The sequence below is a fragment of the Ambystoma mexicanum genome, chromosome 5p, assembly GCF_040938575.1.
Source record: "Ambystoma mexicanum isolate Mex_15411 chromosome 5p, UKY_AmexF1_1, whole genome shotgun sequence".
NCBI lineage: Eukaryota > Metazoa > Chordata > Amphibia > Caudata > Ambystomatidae > Ambystoma > Ambystoma mexicanum.
The window spans coordinates 715,466,883-715,483,009 of NC_090930.1; the positions used below are offsets into that span (position 1 = coordinate 715,466,883).

Genomic DNA, 16,127 nt, shown 5'->3' on the forward strand with positions numbered 1-16,127 from the left:
GAAGTGGGCCTGTGCCCCAAAAAGGAAGCTTTCTTTCTTCCAAAGCTGTAGAGAAAATATTAGTCCTGTCGCCCTGCCAAAGCCGAGCTCGCCCACCATCCCTAGCCTCATCAGACCAAGACCTTGCCCGGGACCCTGGGGCAGAGGGCTGCAGAAATGGTTGCGTACCGGTTTGGAGGAGAAAAGCAGGGGAGGGAGGGGTCGTAGCTGCTTGATTTGCATACAGAGCTGTGGTCTGCTGGGAAAGTGCAGCCTTTGGAGCTTGGCAAAGGCTTCGCAAGGGGCCCGAGCATTGCCCTCGCCCCGTTTGTTGACAGGTTCTCCTTCTATGGGCTGAAGGGCCCTGTAGCCTGATTTGAGGTTGGACGCTCTATTATTCACAGGGGTGTACCGGGCCTAGACGGTGACTGGCTGACCCGTCAGGGCATCGCCCGTTTGGAAGCCCGTTTCGGAAGCGGAGGCGGGAATCCCTGCCCAATTTTCTTTTGGGGTGGTAGGGCTGTTGGCGGGGTTGCACAAGCTCTGCCAACTTTGGCGGCTTAAGCTTGGGATGCGAGGGACATGGTACAAAAATGCAAAGGTTTTCCAGGAAAAGAGTCTACGGGCAACGATTCCTTGTTGCTCTTTTCAGGTGAACTCAAGCCTCAGGGCTTTGAGGTAGGGGCACTGCCTACAGACAGCAGGAAAGGGCTTGTGCGAAGCTGCTGCCGCATTTAGGTAAGAAGAGTAAAAACCTGTACCAGGAGTGGGGCTCGAACCCACGCGGACACTTGTCCATTGGATCTTAAGTCCAACGCCTTAACCACTCGGCCATCCTGGTGAGCTGCTGCAAAGGGCTTCGAATTGAATCTTTGCTGTTTCAGCAGCAGGCGAACAAGTGGAAAACCAGCCCAGAGTGCCCCCTGCAGGAGGTTGGATGGAATTGGCTTGCGAGCGGCAAACGTCTCTCACTTAACAGCATTACAATAGCCTCCAGCTGACTGCAAGTACGGTTGCGGAAACCTCCCGGGTGCTGCAGTCGTTTCCCCGGTGGCCTAGTGGTGAGGATTTGGTGCTTTCACTGCCACGGGCCTGGCTTCGAGTCCCCGACCAGAGTGTGTGCTTTGAGTAAAGGTGGTCTAGGGCAGTCCAGAGGCAGGCTGAGCCTCGAAGGCTGGTGCAGGCCTTGGTGTGCGAGCCCGAAAAAAGGGCAGCTCCTATGTCATCCCTTCTTGCCCTCCGGCACTTGCTGTACAAGCAAAGCCCCCTTTGAACTCTGCATGGTAACCCTGCTGTGTCTCGCAGGCAATCATGGCCTGCCGCCTTTTAATAAACGTGCTCTCCCACGAAGCAGTTCTCCTAAGGAGGGTTAGTTGTGAGTGTGCATCTTCAGCGGCAGCCTCTAGGGGGAGCTTCAGCACTGACCCACAAAAGCTCATAGCGAGGAAGGCTGTCCTTTCAGGAGAGCAAGACAGGAATATCAGCGCTTGGAAGTGAAAGCGCAAACGTTCCCAAAGTGATGCTGTCTTCAATCTCTAAGCTCCCCTTTTCGCAGACCATCACAAGTGTTTTTGTTTTCTTTCTTTCTTTCTTTCTTTATTTCTTTATTTATTTATTTATTAGCAGAAACGGCCCCCGAAGACCTGCAGGCACTGGTGCCCATTGTAGCAGAGGCCCTCAGCCTTTGGACTCGGACGCCACCATCTGAGCGACACGCAACGGGGTGCACCCACCGTCCCTGGTGGTCTAGTGGTTAGGATTCGGCGCTCTCACCGCCGCCGCGGCCCGGGTTCGATTCCCGGTCAGGGAAGGAGCTCTTTTAACAACTGACATTTTTATTTACAGCAATGCAGTTAACTGGCGACCGGAAATCTTGCTCCCAGATGCAGATTTGCGTGCACAAAATGGAGGAAGTGCCCTCAGCGCGACGCAAAACGTGTTTATGGCAGAGTCCCATTCATTCTCCTGTCGCTGCGGAAAGACTGCCCTTGACGCAAAAAAGGCAGCTTCCTTTTTCACCGCTGGAGAGAACCTATCTGCACGGCCCTCCCCCTCTCTTCCCAGTCCCCCAATGGACTGGCCTTTGAGGCACCTGCAGGCATTGTGCACTCGGACACCACTGCCCGGCCTTCCCGAGCTGTCCAGCGGTCTCCCTGGTGGTCTAGTGGTTAGGATTCGGCGCTCTCACCGCCGCGGCCCGGGTTCGATTCCCGGTCAGGGAAGAGAGGCTTTTACTGAATGACATTTTTACAGAAATTCAAACAACTGCGTCTCAAAAAATATTTCTTTCAAATGTAGCTTCACTCACAGGCAATAGCGGCGTGGCTCCCCTGGCGGTAACTCCAAGCATCTTTTCAGCATGGTCCCTTACCGGAAGCTGTCGCCGCTAGAAGTGGGCCTGTGCCCCAAAAAGGAAGCTTTCTTTCTTCCAAAGCTGTAGAGAAAATATTAGTCCTGTCGCCCTGCCAAAGCCGAGCTCGCCCACCATCCCTAGCCTCATCAGACCAAGACCTTGCCCGGGACCCTGGGGCAGAGGGCTGCAGAAATGGTTGCGTACCGGTTTGGAGGAGAAAAGCAGGGGAGGGAGGGGTCGTAGCTGCTTGATTTGCATACAGAGCTGTGGTCTGCTGGGAAAGTGCAGCCTTTGGAGCTTGGCAAAGGCTTCGCAAGGGGCCCGAGCATTGCCCTCGCCCCGTTTGTTGACAGGTTCTCCTTCTATGGGCTGAAGGGCCCTGTAGCCTGATTTGAGGTTGGACACTCTATTATTCACAGGGGTGTACCGGGCCTAGACGGTGACTGGCTGACCCGTCAGGGCATCGCCCGTTTGGAAGCCCGTTTCGGAAGCGGAGGCGGGAATCCCTGCCCAATTTTCTTTTGGGGTGGTAGGGCTGTTGGCGGGGTTGCACAAGCTCTGCCAACTTTGGCGGCTTAAGCTTGGGATGCGAGGGACATGGTACAAAAATGCAAAGGTTTTCCAGGAAAAGAGTCTACGGGCAACGATTCCTTGTTGCTCTTTTCAGGTGAACTCAAGCCTCAGGGCTTTGAGGTAGGGGCACTGCCTACAGACAGCAGGAAAGGGCTTGTGCGAAGCTGCTGCCGCATTTAGGTAAGAAGAGTAAAAACCTGTACCAGGAGTGGGGCTCGAACCCACGCGGACACTTGTCCATTGGATCTTAAGTCCAACGCCTTAACCACTCGGCCATCCTGGTGAGCTGCTGCAAAGGGCTTCGAATTGAATCTTTGCTGTTTCAGCAGCAGGCGAACAAGTGGAAAACCAGCCCAGAGTGCCCCCTGCAGGAGGTTGGATGGAATTGGCTTGCGAGCGGCAAACGTCTCTCACTTAACAGCATTACAATAGCCTCCAGCTGACTGCAAGTACGGTTGCGGAAACCTCCCGGGTGCTGCAGTCGTTTCCCCGGTGGCCTAGTGGTGAGGATTTGGTCCTTTCACTGCCACGGGCCTGGCTTCGAGTCCCCGACCAGAGTGTGTGCTTTGAGTAAAGGTGGTCTAGGGCAGTCCAGAGGCAGGCTGAGCCTCGAAGGCTGGTGCAGGCCTTGGTGTGCGAGCCCGAAAAAAGGGCAGCTCCTATGTCATCCCTTCTTGCCCTCCGGCACTTGCTGTACAAGCAAAGCCCCCTTTGAACTCTGCATGGTAACCCTGCTGTGTCTCGCAGGCAATCATGGCCTGCCGCCTTTTAATAAACGTGCTCTCCCACGAAGCAGTTCTCCTAAGGAGGGTTAGTTGTGAGTGTGCATCTTCAGCGGCAGCCTCTAGGGGGAGCTTCAGCACTGACCCACAAAAGCTCATAGCGAGGAAGGCTGTCCTTTCAGGAGAGCAAGACAGGAATATCAGCGCTTGGAAGTGAAAGCGCAAACGTTCCCAAAGTGATGCTGTCTTCAATCTCTAAGCTCCCCTTTTCGCAGACCATCACAAGTGTTTTTGTTTTCTTTCTTTCTTTCTTTCTTTATTTCTTTATTTATTTATTTATTAGCAGAAACGGCCCCCGAAGACCTGCAGGCACTGGTGCCCATTGTAGCAGAGGCCCTCAGCCTTTGGACTCGGACGCCACCATCTGAGCGACACGCAACGGGGTGCACCCACCGTCCCTGGTGGTCTAGTGGTTAGGATTCGGCGCTCTCACCGCCGCGGCCCGGGTTCGATTCCCGGTCAGGGAAGGAGCTCTTTTAACAACTGACATTTTTATTTACAGCAATGCAGTTAACTGGCGACCGGAAATCTTGCTCCCAGATGCAGATTTGCGTGCACAAAATGGAGGAAGTGCCCTCAGCGCGACGCAAAACGTGTTTATGGCAGAGTCCCATTCATTCTCCTGTCGCTGCGGAAAGACTGCCCTTGACGCAAAAAAGGCAGCTTCCTTTTTCACCGCTGGAGAGAACCTATCTGCACGGCCCTCCCCCTCTCTTCCCAGTCCCCCAATGGACTGGCCTTTGAGGCACCTGCAGGCATTGTGCACTCGGACACCACTGCCCGGCCTTCCCGAGCTGTCCAGCGGTCTCCCTGGTGGTCTAGTGGTTAGGATTCGGCGCTCTCACCGCCGCGGCCCGGGTTCGATTCCCGGTCAGGGAAGAGAGGCTTTTACTGAATGACATTTTTACAGAAATTCAAACAACTGCGTCTCAAAAAATATTTCTTTCAAATGTAGCTTCACTCACAGGCAATAGCGGCGTGGCTCCCCTGGCGGTAACTCCAAGCATCTTTTCAGCATGGTCCCTTACCGGAAGCTGTCGCCGCTAGAAGTGGGCCTGTGCCCCAAAAAGGAAGCTTTCTTTCTTCCAAAGCTGTAGAGAAAATATTAGTCCTGTCGCCCTGCCAAAGCCGAGCTCGCCCACCATCCCTAGCCTCATCAGACCAAGACCTTGCCCGGGACCCTGGGGCAGAGGGCTGCAGAAATGGTTGCGTACCGGTTTGGAGGAGAAAAGCAGGGGAGGGAGGGGTCGTAGCTGCTTGATTTGCATACAGAGCTGTGGTCTGCTGGGAAAGTGCAGCCTTTGGAGCTTGGCAAAGGCTTCGCAAGGGGCCCGAGCATTGCCCTCGCCCCGTTTGTTGACAGGTTCTCCTTCTATGGGCTGAAGGGCCCTGTAGCCTGATTTGAGGTTGGACGCTCTATTATTCACAGGGGTGTACCGGGCCTAGACGGTGACTGGCTGACCCGTCAGGGCATCGCCCGTTTGGAAGCCCGTTTCGGAAGCGGAGGCGGGAATCCCTGCCCAATTTTCTTTTGGGGTGGTAGGGCTGTTGGCGCGGTTGCACAAGCTCTGCCAACTTTGGCGGCTTAAGCTTGGGATGCGAGGGACATGGTACAAAAATGCAAAGGTTTTCCAGGAAAAGAGTCTACGGGCAACGATTCCTTGTTGCTCTTTTCAGGTGAACTCATGCCTCAGGGCTTTGAGGTAGGGGCACTGCCTACAGACAGCAGGAAAGGGCTTGTGCGAAGCTGCTGCCGCATTTAGGTAAGAAGAGTAAAAACCTGTACCAGGAGTGGGGCTCGAACCCACGCGGACACTTGTCCATTGGATCTTAAGTCCAACGCCTTAACCACTCGGCCATCCTGGTGAGCTGCTGCAAAGGGCTTCGAATTGAATCTTTGCTGTTTCAGCAGCAGGCGAACAAGTGGAAAACCAGCCCAGAGTGCCCCCTGCAGGAGGTTGGATGGAATTGGCTTGCGAGCGGCAAACGTCTCTCACTTAACAGCATTTCAATAGCCTCCAGCTGACTGCAAGTACGGTTGCGGAAACCTCCCGGGTGCTGCAGTCGTTTCCCCGGTGGCCTAGTGGTGAGGATTTGGTGCTTTCACTGCCACGGGCCTGGCTTCGAGTCCCCGACCAGAGTGTGTGCTTTGAGTAAAGGTGGTCTAGGGCAGTCCAGAGGCAGGCTGAGCCTCGAAGGCTGGTGCAGGCCTTGGTGTGCGAGCCCGAAAAAAGGGCAGCTCCTATGTCATCCCTTCTTGCCCTCCGGCACTTGCTGTACAAGCAAAGCCCCCTTTGAACTCTGCATGGTAACCCTGCTGTGTCTCGCAGGCAATCATGGCCTGCCGCCTTTTAATAAACGTGCTCTCCCACGAAGCAGTTCTCCTAAGGAGGGTTAGTTGTGAGTGTGCATCTTCAGCGGCAGCCTCTAGGGGGAGCTTCAGCACTGACCCACAAAAGCTCATAGCGAGGAAGGCTGTCCTTTCAGGAGAGCAAGACAGGAATATCAGCGCTTGGAAGTGAAAGCGCAAACGTTCCCAAAGTGATGCTGTCTTCAATCTCTAAGCTCCCCTTTTCGCAGACCATCACAAGTGTTTTTGTTTTCTTTCTTTCTTTCTTTCTTTATTTCTTTATTTATTAGCAGAAACGGCCCCCGAAGACCTGCAGGCACTGGTGCCCATTGTAGCAGAGGCCCTCAGCCTTTGGACTCGGACGCCACCATCTGAGCGACACGCAACGGGGTGCACCCACCGTCCCTGGTGGTCTAGTGGTTAGGATTCAGCGCTCTCACCGCCGCGGCCCGGGTTCGATTCCCGGTCAGGGAAGGAGCTCTTTTAACAACTGACAATTTTATTTACAGCAATGCAGTTAACTGGCGACCGGAAATCTTGCTCCCAGATGCAGATTTGCGTGCACAAAATGGAGGAAGTGCCCTCAGCGCGACGCAAAACGTGTTTATGGCAGAGTCCCATTCATTCTCCTGTCGCTGCGGAAAGACTGCCCTTGACGCAAAAAAGGCAGCTTCCTTTTTCACCGCTGGAGAGAACCTATCTGCACGGCCCTCCCCCTCTCTTCCCAGTCCCCCAATGGACTGGCCTTTGAGGCACCTGCAGGCATTGTGCACTCGGACACCACTGCCCGGCCTTCCCGAGCTGTCCAGCGGTCTCCCTGGTGGTCTAGTGGTTAGGATTCGGCGCTCTCACCGCCGCGGCCCGGGTTCGATTCCCGGTCAGGGAAGAGAGGCTTTTACTGAATGACATTTTTACAGAAATTCAAACAACTGCGTCTCAAAAAATATTTCTTTCAAATGTAGCTTCACTCACAGGCAATAGCGGCGTGGCTCCCCTGGCGGTAACTCCAAGCATCTTTTCAGCATGGTCCCTTACCGGAAGCTGTCGCCGCTAGAAGTGGGCCTGTGCCCCAAAAAGGAAGCTTTCTTTCTTCCAAAGCTGTAGAGAAAATATTAGTCCTGTCGCCCTGCCAAAGCCGAGCTCGCCCACCATCCCTAGCCTCATCAGACCAAGACCTTGCCCGGGACCCTGGGGCAGAGGGCTGCAGAAATGGTTGCGTACCGGTTTGGAGGAGAAAAGCAGGGGAGGGAGGGGTCGTAGCTGCTTGATTTGCATACAGAGCTGTGGTCTGCTGGGAAAGTGCAGCCTTTGGAGCTTGGCAAAGGCTTCGCAAGGGGCCCGAGCATTGCCCTCGCCCCGTTTGTTGACAGGTTCTCCTTCTATGGGCTGAAGGGCCCTGTAGCCTGATTTGAGGTTGGACGCTCTATTATTCACAGGGGTGTACCGGGCCTAGACGGTGACTGGCTGACCCGTCAGGGCATCGCCCGTTTGGAAGCCCGTTTCGGAAGCGGAGGCGGGAATCCCTGCCCAATTTTCTTTTGGGGTGGTAGGGCTGTTGGCGGGGTTGCACAAGCTCTGCCAACTTTGGCGGCTTAAGCTTGGGATGCGAGGGACATGGTACAAAAATGCAAAGGTTTTCCAGGAAAAGAGTCTACGGGCAACGATTCCTTGTTGCTCTTTTCAGGTGAACTCAAGCCTCAGGGCTTTGAGGTAGGGGCACTGCCTACAGACAGCAGGAAAGGGCTTGTGCGAAGCTGCTGCCGCATTTAGGTAAGAAGAGTAAAAACCTGTACCAGGAGTGGGGCTCGAACCCACGCGGACACTTGTCCATTGGATCTTAAGTCCAACGCCTTAACCACTCGGCCATCCTGGTGAGCTGCTGCAAAGGGCTTCGAATTGAATCTTTGCTGTTTCAGCAGCAGGCGAACAAGTGGAAAACCAGCCCAGAGTGCCCCCTGCAGGAGGTTGGATGGAATTGGCTTGCGAGCGGCAAACGTCTCTCACTTAACAGCATTACAATAGCCTCCAGCTGACTGCAAGTACGGTTGCGGAAACCTCCCGGGTGCTGCAGTCGTTTCCCCGGTGGCCTAGTGGTGAGGATTTGGTGCTTTCACTGCCACGGGCCTGGCTTCGAGTCCCCGACCAGAGTGTGTGCTTTGAGTAAAGGTGGTCTAGGGCAGTCCAGAGGCAGGCTGAACCTCGAAGGCTGGTGCAGGCCTTGGTGTGCGAGCCCGAAAAAAGGGCAGCTCCTATGTCATCCCTTCTTGCCCTCCGGCACTTGCTGTACAAGCAAAGCCCCCTTTGAACTCTGCATGGTAACCCTGCTGTGTCTCGCAGGCAATCATGGCCTGCCGCCTTTTAATAAACGTGCTCTCCCACGAAGCAGTTCTCCTAAGGAGGGTTAGTTGTGAGTGTGCATCTTCAGCGGCAGCCTCTAGGGGGAGCTTCAGCACTGACCCACAAAAGCTCATAGCGAGGAAGGCTGTCCTTTCAGGAGAGCAAGACAGGAATATCAGCGCTTGGAAGTGAAAGCGCAAACGTTCCCAAAGTGATGCTGTCTTCAATCTCTAAGCTCCCCTTTTCGCAGACCATCACAAGTGTTTTTGTTTTCTTTCTTTCTTTCTTTCTTTATTTATTTATTTATTAGCAGAAACGGCCCCCGAAGACCTGCAGGCACTGGTGCCCATTGTAGCAGAGGCCCTCAGCCTTTGGACTCGGACGCCACCATCTGAGCGACACGCAACGGGGTGCACCCACCGTCCCTGGTGGTCTAGTGGTTAGGATTCGGCGCCGCGGCCCGGGTTCGATTCCCGGTCAGGGAAGGAGCTCTTTTAACAACTGACATTTTTATTTACAGCAATGCAGTTAACTGGCGACCGGAAATCTTGCTCCCAGATGCAGATTTGCGTGCACAAAATGGAGGAAGTGCCCTCAGCGCGACGCAAAACGTGTTTATGGCAGAGTCCCATTCATTCTCCTGTCGCTGCGGAAAGACTGCCCTTGACGCAAAAAAGGCAGCTTCCTTTTTCACCGCTGGAGAGAACCTATCTGCTCGGCCCTCCCCCTCTCTTCCCAGTCCCCCAATGGACTGGCCTTTGAGGCACCTGCAGGCATTGTGCACTCGGACACCACTGCCCGGCCTTCCCGAGCTGTCCAGCGGTCTCCCTGGTGGTCTAGTGGTTAGGATTCGGCGCTCTCACCGCCGCGGCCCGGGTTCGATTCCCGGTCAGGGAAGAGAGGCTTTTACTGAATGACATTTTTACAGAAATTCAAACAACTGCGTCTCAAAAAATATTTCTTTCAAATGTAGCTTCACTCACAGGCAATAGCGGCGTGGCTCCCCTGGCGGTAACTCCAAGCATCTTTTCAGCATGGTCCCTTACCGGAAGCTGTCGCCGCTAGAAGTGGGCCTGTGCCCCAAAAAGGAAGCTTTCTTTCTTCCAAAGCTGTAGAGAAAATATTAGTCCTGTCGCCCTGCCAAAGCCGAGCTCGCCCACCATCCCTAGCCTCATCAGACCAAGACCTTGCCCGGGACCCTGGGGCAGAGGGCTGCAGAAATGGTTGCGTACCGGTTTGGAGGAGAAAAGCAGGGGAGGGAGGGGTCGTAGCTGCTTGATTTGCATACAGAGCTGTGGTCTGCTGGGAAAGTGCAGCCTTTGGAGCTTGGCAAAGGCTTCGCAAGGGGCCCGAGCATTGCCCTCGCCCCGTTTGTTGACAGGTTCTCCTTCTATGGGCTGAAGGGCCCTGTAGCCTGATTTGAGGTTGGACGCTCTATTATTCACAGGGGTGTACCGGGCCTAGACGGTGACTGGCTGACCCGTCAGGGCATCGCCCGTTTGGAAGCCCGTTTCGGAAGCGGAGGCGGGAATCCCTGCCCAATTTTCTTTTGGGGTGGTAGGGCTGTTGGCGCGGTTGCACAAGCTCTGCCAACTTTGGCGGCTTAAGCTTGGGATGCGAGGGACATGGTACAAAAATGCAAAGGTTTTCCAGGAAAAGAGTCTACGGGCAACGATTCCTTGTTGCTCTTTTCAGGTGAACTCATGCCTCAGGGCTTTGAGGTAGGGGCACTGCCTACAGACAGCAGGAAAGGGCTTGTGCGAAGCTGCTGCCGCATTTAGGTAAGAAGAGTAAAAACCTGTACCAGGAGTGGGGCTCGAACCCACGCGGACACTTGTCCATTGGATCTTAAGTCCAACGCCTTAACCACTCGGCCATCCTGGTGAGCTGCTGCAAAGGGCTTCGAATTGAATCTTTGCTGTTTCAGCAGCAGGCGAACAAGTGGAAAACCAGCCCAGAGTGCCCCCTGCAGGAGGTTGGATGGAATTGGCTTGCGAGCGGCAAACGTCTCTCACTTAACAGCATTTCAATAGCCTCCAGCTGACTGCAAGTACGGTTGCGGAAACCTCCCGGGTGCTGCAGTCGTTTCCCCGGTGGCCTAGTGGTGAGGATTTGGTGCTTTCACTGCCACGGGCCTGGCTTCGAGTCCCCGACCAGAGTGTGTGCTTTGAGTAAAGGTGGTCTAGGGCAGTCCAGAGGCAGGCTGAGCCTCGAAGGCTGGTGCAGGCCTTGGTGTGCGAGCCCGAAAAAAGGGCAGCTCCTATGTCATCCCTTCTTGCCCTCCGGCACTTGCTGTACAAGCAAAGCCCCCTTTGAACTCTGCATGGTAACCCTGCTGTGTCTCGCAGGCAATCATGGCCTGCCGCCTTTTAATAAACGTGCTCTCCCACGAAGCAGTTCTCCTAAGGAGGGTTAGTTGTGAGTGTGCATCTTCAGCGGCAGCCTCTAGGGGGAGCTTCAGCACTGACCCACAAAAGCTCATAGCGAGGAAGGCTGTCCTTTCAGGAGAGCAAGACAGGAATATCAGCGCTTGGAAGTGAAAGCGCAAACGTTCCCAAAGTGATGCTGTCTTCAATCTCTAAGCTCCCCTTTTCGCAGACCATCACAAGTGTTTTTGTTTTCTTTCTTTCTTTCTTTCTTTATTTCTTTATTTATTTATTTATTAGCAGAAACGGCCCCCGAAGACCTGCAGGCACTGGTGCCCATTGTAGCAGAGGCCCTCAGCCTTTGGACTCGGACGCCACCATCTGAGCGACACGCAACGGGGTGCACCCACCGTCCCTGGTGGTCTAGTGGTTAGGATTCAGCGCTCTCACCGCCGCGGCCCGGGTTCGATTCCCGGTCAGGGAAGGAGCTCTTTTAACAACTGACATTTTTATTTACAGCAATGCAGTTAACTGGCGACCGGAAATCTTGCTCCCAGATGCAGATTTGCGTGCACAAAATGGAGGAAGTGCCCTCAGCGCGACGCAAAACGTGTTTATGGCAGAGTCCCATTCATTCTCCTGTCGCTGCGGAAAGACTGCCCTTGACGCAAAAAAGGCAGCTTCCTTTTTCACCGCTGGAGAGAACCTATCTGCACGGCCCTCCCCCTCTCTTCCCAGTCCCCCAATGGACTGGCCTTTGAGGCACCTGCAGGCATTGTGCACTCGGACACCACTGCCCGGCCTTCCCGAGCTGTCCAGCGGTCTCCCTGGTGGTCTAGTGGTTAGGATTCGGCGCTCTCACCGCCGCGGCCCGGGTTCGATTCCCGGTCAGGGAAGAGAGGCTTTTACTGAATGACATTTTTACAGAAATTCAAACAACTGCGTCTCAAAAAATATTTCTTTCAAATGTAGCTTCACTCACAGGCAATAGCGGCGTGGCTCCCCTGGCGGTAACTCCAAGCATCTTTTCAGCATGGTCCCTTACCGGAAGCTGTCGCCGCTAGAAGTGGGCCTGTGCCCCAAAAAGGAAGCTTTCTTTCTTCCAAAGCTGTAGAGAAAATATTAGTCCTGTCGCCCTGCCAAAGCCGAGCTCGCCCACCATCCCTAGCCTCATCAGACCAAGACCTTGCCCGGGACCCTGGGGCAGAGGGCTGCAGAAATGGTTGCGTACCGGTTTGGAGGAGAAAAGCAGGGGAGGGAGGGGTCGTAGCTGCTTGATTTGCATACAGAGCTGTGGTCTGCTGGGAAAGTGCAGCCTTTGGAGCTTGGCAAAGGCTTCGCAAGGGGCCCGAGCATTGCCCTCGCCCCGTTTGTTGACAGGTTCTCCTTCTATGGGCTGAAGGGCCCTGTAGCCTGATTTGAGGTTGGACGCTCTATTATTCACAGGGGTGTACCGGGCCTAGACGGTGACTGGCTGACCCGTCAGGGCATCGCCCGTTTGGAAGCCCGTTTCGGAAGCGGAGGCGGGAATCCCTGCCCAATTTTCTTTTGGGGTGGTAGGGCTGTTGGCGGGGTTGCACAAGCTCTGCCAACTTTGGCGGCTTAAGCTTGGGATGCGAGGGACATGGTACAAAAATGCAAAGGTTTTCCAGGAAAAGAGTCTACGGGCAACGATTCCTTGTTGCTCTTTTCAGGTGAACTCAAGCCTCAGGGCTTTGAGGTAGGGGCACTGCCTACAGACAGCAGGAAAGGGCTTGTGCGAAGCTGCTGCCGCATTTAGGTAAGAAGAGTAAAAACCTGTACCAGGAGTGGGGCTCGAACCCACGCAGACACTTGTCCATTGGATCTTAAGTCCAACGCCTTAACCACTCGGCCATCCTGGTGAGCTGCTGCAAAGGGCTTCGAATTGAATCTTTGCTGTTTCAGCAGCAGGCGAACAAGTGGAAAACCAGCCCAGAGTGCCCCCTGCAGGAGGTTGGATGGAATTGGCTTGCGAGCGGCAAACGTCTCTCACTTAACAGCATTACAATAGCCTCCAGCTGACTGCAAGTACGGTTGCGGAAACCTCCCGGGTGCTGCAGTCGTTTCCCCGGTGGCCTAGTGGTGAGGATTTGGTGCTTTCACTGCCACGGGCCTGGCTTCGAGTCCCCGACCAGAGTGTGTGCTTTGAGTAAAGGTGGTCTAGGGCAGTCCAGAGGCAGGCTGAGCCTCGAAGGCTGGTGCAGGCCTTGGTGTGCGAGCCCGAAAAAAGGGCAGCTCCTATGTCATCCCTTCTTGCCCTCCGGCACTTGCTGTACAAGCAAAGCCCCCTTTGAACTCTGCATGGTAACCCTGCTGTGTCTCGCAGGCAATCATGGCCTGCCGCCTTTTAATAAACGTGCTCTCCCACGAAGCAGTTCTCCTAAGGAGGGTTAGTTGTGAGTGTGCATCTTCAGCGGCAGCCTCTAGGGGGAGCTTCAGCACTGACCCACAAAAGCTCATAGCGAGGAAGGCTGTCCTTTCAGGAGAGCAAGACAGGAATATCAGCGCTTGGAAGTGAAAGCGCAAACGTTCCCAAAGTGATGCTGTCTTCAATCTCTAAGCTCCCCTTTTCGCAGACCATCACAAGTGTTTTTGTTTTCTTTCTTTCTTTCTTTCTTTATTTCTTTATTTATTTATTTATTTATTTATTAGCAGAAACGGCCCCCGAAGACCTGCAGGCACTGGTGCCCATTGTAGCAGAGGCCCTCAGCCTTTGGACTCGGACGCCACCATCTGAGCGACACGCAACGGGGTGCACCCACCGTCCCTGGTGGTCTAGTGGTTAGGATTCGGCGCTCTCACCGCTGCGGCCCGGGTTCGATTCCCGGTCAGGGAAGGAGCTCTTTTAACAACTGACATTTTTATTTACAGCAATGCAGTTAACTGGCGACCGGAAATCTTGCTCCCAGATGCAGATTTGCGTGCACAAAATGGAGGAAGTGCCCTCAGCGCGACGCAAAACGTGTTTATGGCAGAGTCCCATTCATTCTCCTGTCGCTGCGGAAAGACTGCACTTGACGCAAAAAAGGCAGCTTCCTTTTTCACCGCTGGAGAGAACCTATCTGCTCGGCCCTCCCCCTCTCTTCCCAGTCCCCCAATGGACTGGCCTTTGAGGCACCTGCAGGCATTGTGCACTCGGACACCACTGCCCGGCCTTCCCGAGCTGTCCAGCGGTCTCCCTGGTGGTCTAGTGGTTAGGCCCGGGTTCGATTCCCGGTCAGGGAAGAGAGGCTTTTACTGAATGACATTTTTACAGAAATTCAAACAACTGCGTCTCAAAAAATATTTCTTTCAAATGTAGCTTCACTCACAGGCAATAGCGGCGTGGCTCCCCTGGCGGTAACTCCAAGCATCTTTTCAGCATGGTCCCTTACCGGAAGCTGTCGCCGCTAGAAGTGGGCCTGTGCCCCAAAAAGGAAGCTTTCTTTCTTCCAAAGCTGTAGAGAAAATATTAGTCCTGTCGCCCTGCCAAAGCCGAGCTCGCCCACCATCCCTAGCCTCATCAGACCAAGACCTTGCCCGGGACCCTGGGGCAGAGGGCTGCAGAAATGGTTGCGTACCGGTTTGGAGGAGAAAAGCAGGGGAGGGAGGGGTCGTAGCTGCTTGATTTGCATACAGAGCTGTGGTCTGCTGGGAAAGTGCAGCCTTTGGAGCTTGGCAAAGGCTTCGCAAGGGGCCCGAGCATTGCCCTCGCCCCGTTTGTTGACAGGTTCTCCTTCTATGGGCTGAAGGGCCCTGTAGCCTGATTTGAGGTTGGACGCTCTATTATTCACAGGGGTGTACCGGGCCTAGACGGTGACTGGCTGACCCGTCAGGGCATCGCCCGTTTGGAAGCCCGTTTCGGAAGCGGAGGCGGGAATCCCTGCCCAATTTTCTTTTGGGGTGGTAGGGCTGTTGGCGGGGTTGCACAAGCTCTGCCAACTTTGGCGGCTTAAGCTTGGGATGCGAGGGACATGGTACAAAAATGCAAAGGTTTTCCAGGAAAAGAGTCTACGGGCAACGATTCCTTGTTGCTCTTTTCAGGTGAACTCAAGCCTCAGGGCTTTGAGGTAGGGGCACTGCCTACAGACAGCAGGAAAGGGCTTGTGCGAAGCTGCTGCCGCATTTAGGTAAGAAGAGTAAAAACCTGTACCAGGAGTGGGGCTCGAACCCACGCGGACACTTGTCCATTGGATCTTAAGTCCAACGCCTTAACCACTCGGCCATCCTGGTGAGCTGCTGCAAAGGGCTTCGAATTGAATCTTTGCTGTTTCAGCAGCAGGCGAACAAGTGGAAAACCAGCCCAGAGTGCCCCCTGCAGGAGGTTGGATGGAATTGGCTTGCGAGCGGCAAACGTCTCTCACTTAACAGCATTACAATAGCCTCCAGCTGACTGCAAGTACGGTTGCGGAAACCTCCCGGGTGCTGCAGTCGTTTCCCCGGTGGCCTAGTGGTGAGGATTTGGTGCTTTCACTGCCACGGGCCTGGCTTCGAGTCCCCGACCAGAGTGTGTGCTTTGAGTAAAGGTGGTCTAGGGCAGTCCAGAGGCAGGCTGAGCCTCGAAGGCTGGTGCAGGCCTTGGTGTGCGAGCCCGAAAAAAGGGCAGCTCCTATGTCATCCCTTCTTGCCCTCCGGCACTTGCTGTACAAGCAAAGCCCCCTTTGAACTCTGCATGGTAACCCTGCTGTGTCTCGCAGGCAATCATGGCCTGCCGCCTTTTAATAAACGTGCTCTCCCACGAAGCAGTTCTCCTAAGGAGGGTTAGTTGTGAGTGTGCATCTTCAGCGGCAGCCTCTAGGGGGAGCTTCAGCACTGACCCACAAAAGCTCATAGCGAGGAAGGCTGTCCTTTCAGGAGAGCAAGACAGGAATATCAGCGCTTGGAAGTGAAAGCGCAAACGTTCCCAAAGTGATGCTGTCTTCAATCTCTAAGCTCCCCTTTTCGCAGACCATCACAAGTGTTTTTGTTTTCTTTCTTTCTTTCTTTCTTTATTTCTTTATTTATTTATTTATTAGCAGAAACGGCCCCCGAAGACCTGCAGGCACTGGTGCCCATTGTAGCAGAGGCCCTCAGCCTTTGGACTCGGACGCCACCATCTGAGCGACACGCAACGGGGTGCACCCACCGTCCCTGGTGGTCTAGTGGTTAGGATTCGGTGCTCTCACCGCCACGGCCCGGGTTCGATTCCCGGTCAGGGAAGGAGCTCTTTTAACAACTGACATTTTTATTTACAGCAATGCAGTTAACTGGCGACCGGAAATCTTGCTCCCAGATGCAGATTTGCGTGCACGAAATGGAGGAAGTGCCCTCAGCGCGACGCAAAACGTGTTTATGGCAGAGTCCCATTCATTCTCCTGTCGCTGCGGAAAGACTGCCCTTGACGCAAA

General features: G+C 54.5%; 18 non-coding genes across 18 annotated transcripts; 11 read left to right on the forward strand and 7 right to left on the reverse strand.

The window, feature by feature from the left end:
- Positions 1-737: 737 nt before the first annotated feature.
- Positions 738-820, reverse strand: TRNAL-UAA (transfer RNA leucine (anticodon UAA)). Its single transcript has one exon. It is a non-coding gene; the product is annotated as a tRNA-Leu (tRNA).
- An 894-nt stretch (positions 821-1,714) lies between these two features.
- On the forward strand, positions 1,715-1,789 carry TRNAE-CUC (transfer RNA glutamic acid (anticodon CUC)). Its single transcript has one exon. It is a non-coding gene; the product is annotated as a tRNA-Glu (tRNA).
- A 340-nt stretch (positions 1,790-2,129) lies between these two features.
- On the forward strand, positions 2,130-2,201 carry TRNAE-CUC (transfer RNA glutamic acid (anticodon CUC)). The gene has a single exon. It is a non-coding gene; the product is annotated as a tRNA-Glu (tRNA).
- A 904-nt stretch (positions 2,202-3,105) lies between these two features.
- TRNAL-UAA (transfer RNA leucine (anticodon UAA)) lies at positions 3,106-3,188 on the reverse strand. Its single transcript has one exon. It is a non-coding gene; the product is annotated as a tRNA-Leu (tRNA).
- An 894-nt stretch (positions 3,189-4,082) lies between these two features.
- Positions 4,083-4,154, forward strand: TRNAE-CUC (transfer RNA glutamic acid (anticodon CUC)). Its single transcript has one exon. It is a non-coding gene; the product is annotated as a tRNA-Glu (tRNA).
- Positions 4,155-4,494: 340 nt separating this feature from the next.
- Positions 4,495-4,566, forward strand: TRNAE-CUC (transfer RNA glutamic acid (anticodon CUC)). Its single transcript has one exon. It is a non-coding gene; the product is annotated as a tRNA-Glu (tRNA).
- A 904-nt stretch (positions 4,567-5,470) lies between these two features.
- Positions 5,471-5,553, reverse strand: TRNAL-UAA (transfer RNA leucine (anticodon UAA)). The gene has a single exon. It is a non-coding gene; the product is annotated as a tRNA-Leu (tRNA).
- An 886-nt stretch (positions 5,554-6,439) lies between these two features.
- Positions 6,440-6,511, forward strand: TRNAE-CUC (transfer RNA glutamic acid (anticodon CUC)). The gene has a single exon. It is a non-coding gene; the product is annotated as a tRNA-Glu (tRNA).
- Positions 6,512-6,851: 340 nt separating this feature from the next.
- TRNAE-CUC (transfer RNA glutamic acid (anticodon CUC)) lies at positions 6,852-6,923 on the forward strand. The gene has a single exon. It is a non-coding gene; the product is annotated as a tRNA-Glu (tRNA).
- Positions 6,924-7,827: 904 nt separating this feature from the next.
- Positions 7,828-7,910, reverse strand: TRNAL-UAA (transfer RNA leucine (anticodon UAA)). The gene has a single exon. It is a non-coding gene; the product is annotated as a tRNA-Leu (tRNA).
- A 1,289-nt stretch (positions 7,911-9,199) lies between these two features.
- On the forward strand, positions 9,200-9,271 carry TRNAE-CUC (transfer RNA glutamic acid (anticodon CUC)). The gene has a single exon. It is a non-coding gene; the product is annotated as a tRNA-Glu (tRNA).
- Positions 9,272-10,175: 904 nt separating this feature from the next.
- TRNAL-UAA (transfer RNA leucine (anticodon UAA)) lies at positions 10,176-10,258 on the reverse strand. Its single transcript has one exon. It is a non-coding gene; the product is annotated as a tRNA-Leu (tRNA).
- Positions 10,259-11,152: 894 nt separating this feature from the next.
- On the forward strand, positions 11,153-11,224 carry TRNAE-CUC (transfer RNA glutamic acid (anticodon CUC)). Its single transcript has one exon. It is a non-coding gene; the product is annotated as a tRNA-Glu (tRNA).
- A 340-nt stretch (positions 11,225-11,564) lies between these two features.
- Positions 11,565-11,636, forward strand: TRNAE-CUC (transfer RNA glutamic acid (anticodon CUC)). The gene has a single exon. It is a non-coding gene; the product is annotated as a tRNA-Glu (tRNA).
- Positions 11,637-12,540: 904 nt separating this feature from the next.
- On the reverse strand, positions 12,541-12,623 carry TRNAL-UAA (transfer RNA leucine (anticodon UAA)). Its single transcript has one exon. It is a non-coding gene; the product is annotated as a tRNA-Leu (tRNA).
- A 902-nt stretch (positions 12,624-13,525) lies between these two features.
- On the forward strand, positions 13,526-13,597 carry TRNAE-CUC (transfer RNA glutamic acid (anticodon CUC)). The gene has a single exon. It is a non-coding gene; the product is annotated as a tRNA-Glu (tRNA).
- A 1,293-nt stretch (positions 13,598-14,890) lies between these two features.
- On the reverse strand, positions 14,891-14,973 carry TRNAL-UAA (transfer RNA leucine (anticodon UAA)). The gene has a single exon. It is a non-coding gene; the product is annotated as a tRNA-Leu (tRNA).
- An 894-nt stretch (positions 14,974-15,867) lies between these two features.
- On the forward strand, positions 15,868-15,939 carry TRNAE-CUC (transfer RNA glutamic acid (anticodon CUC)). Its single transcript has one exon. It is a non-coding gene; the product is annotated as a tRNA-Glu (tRNA).
- Positions 15,940-16,127: the final 188 nt, after the last annotated feature.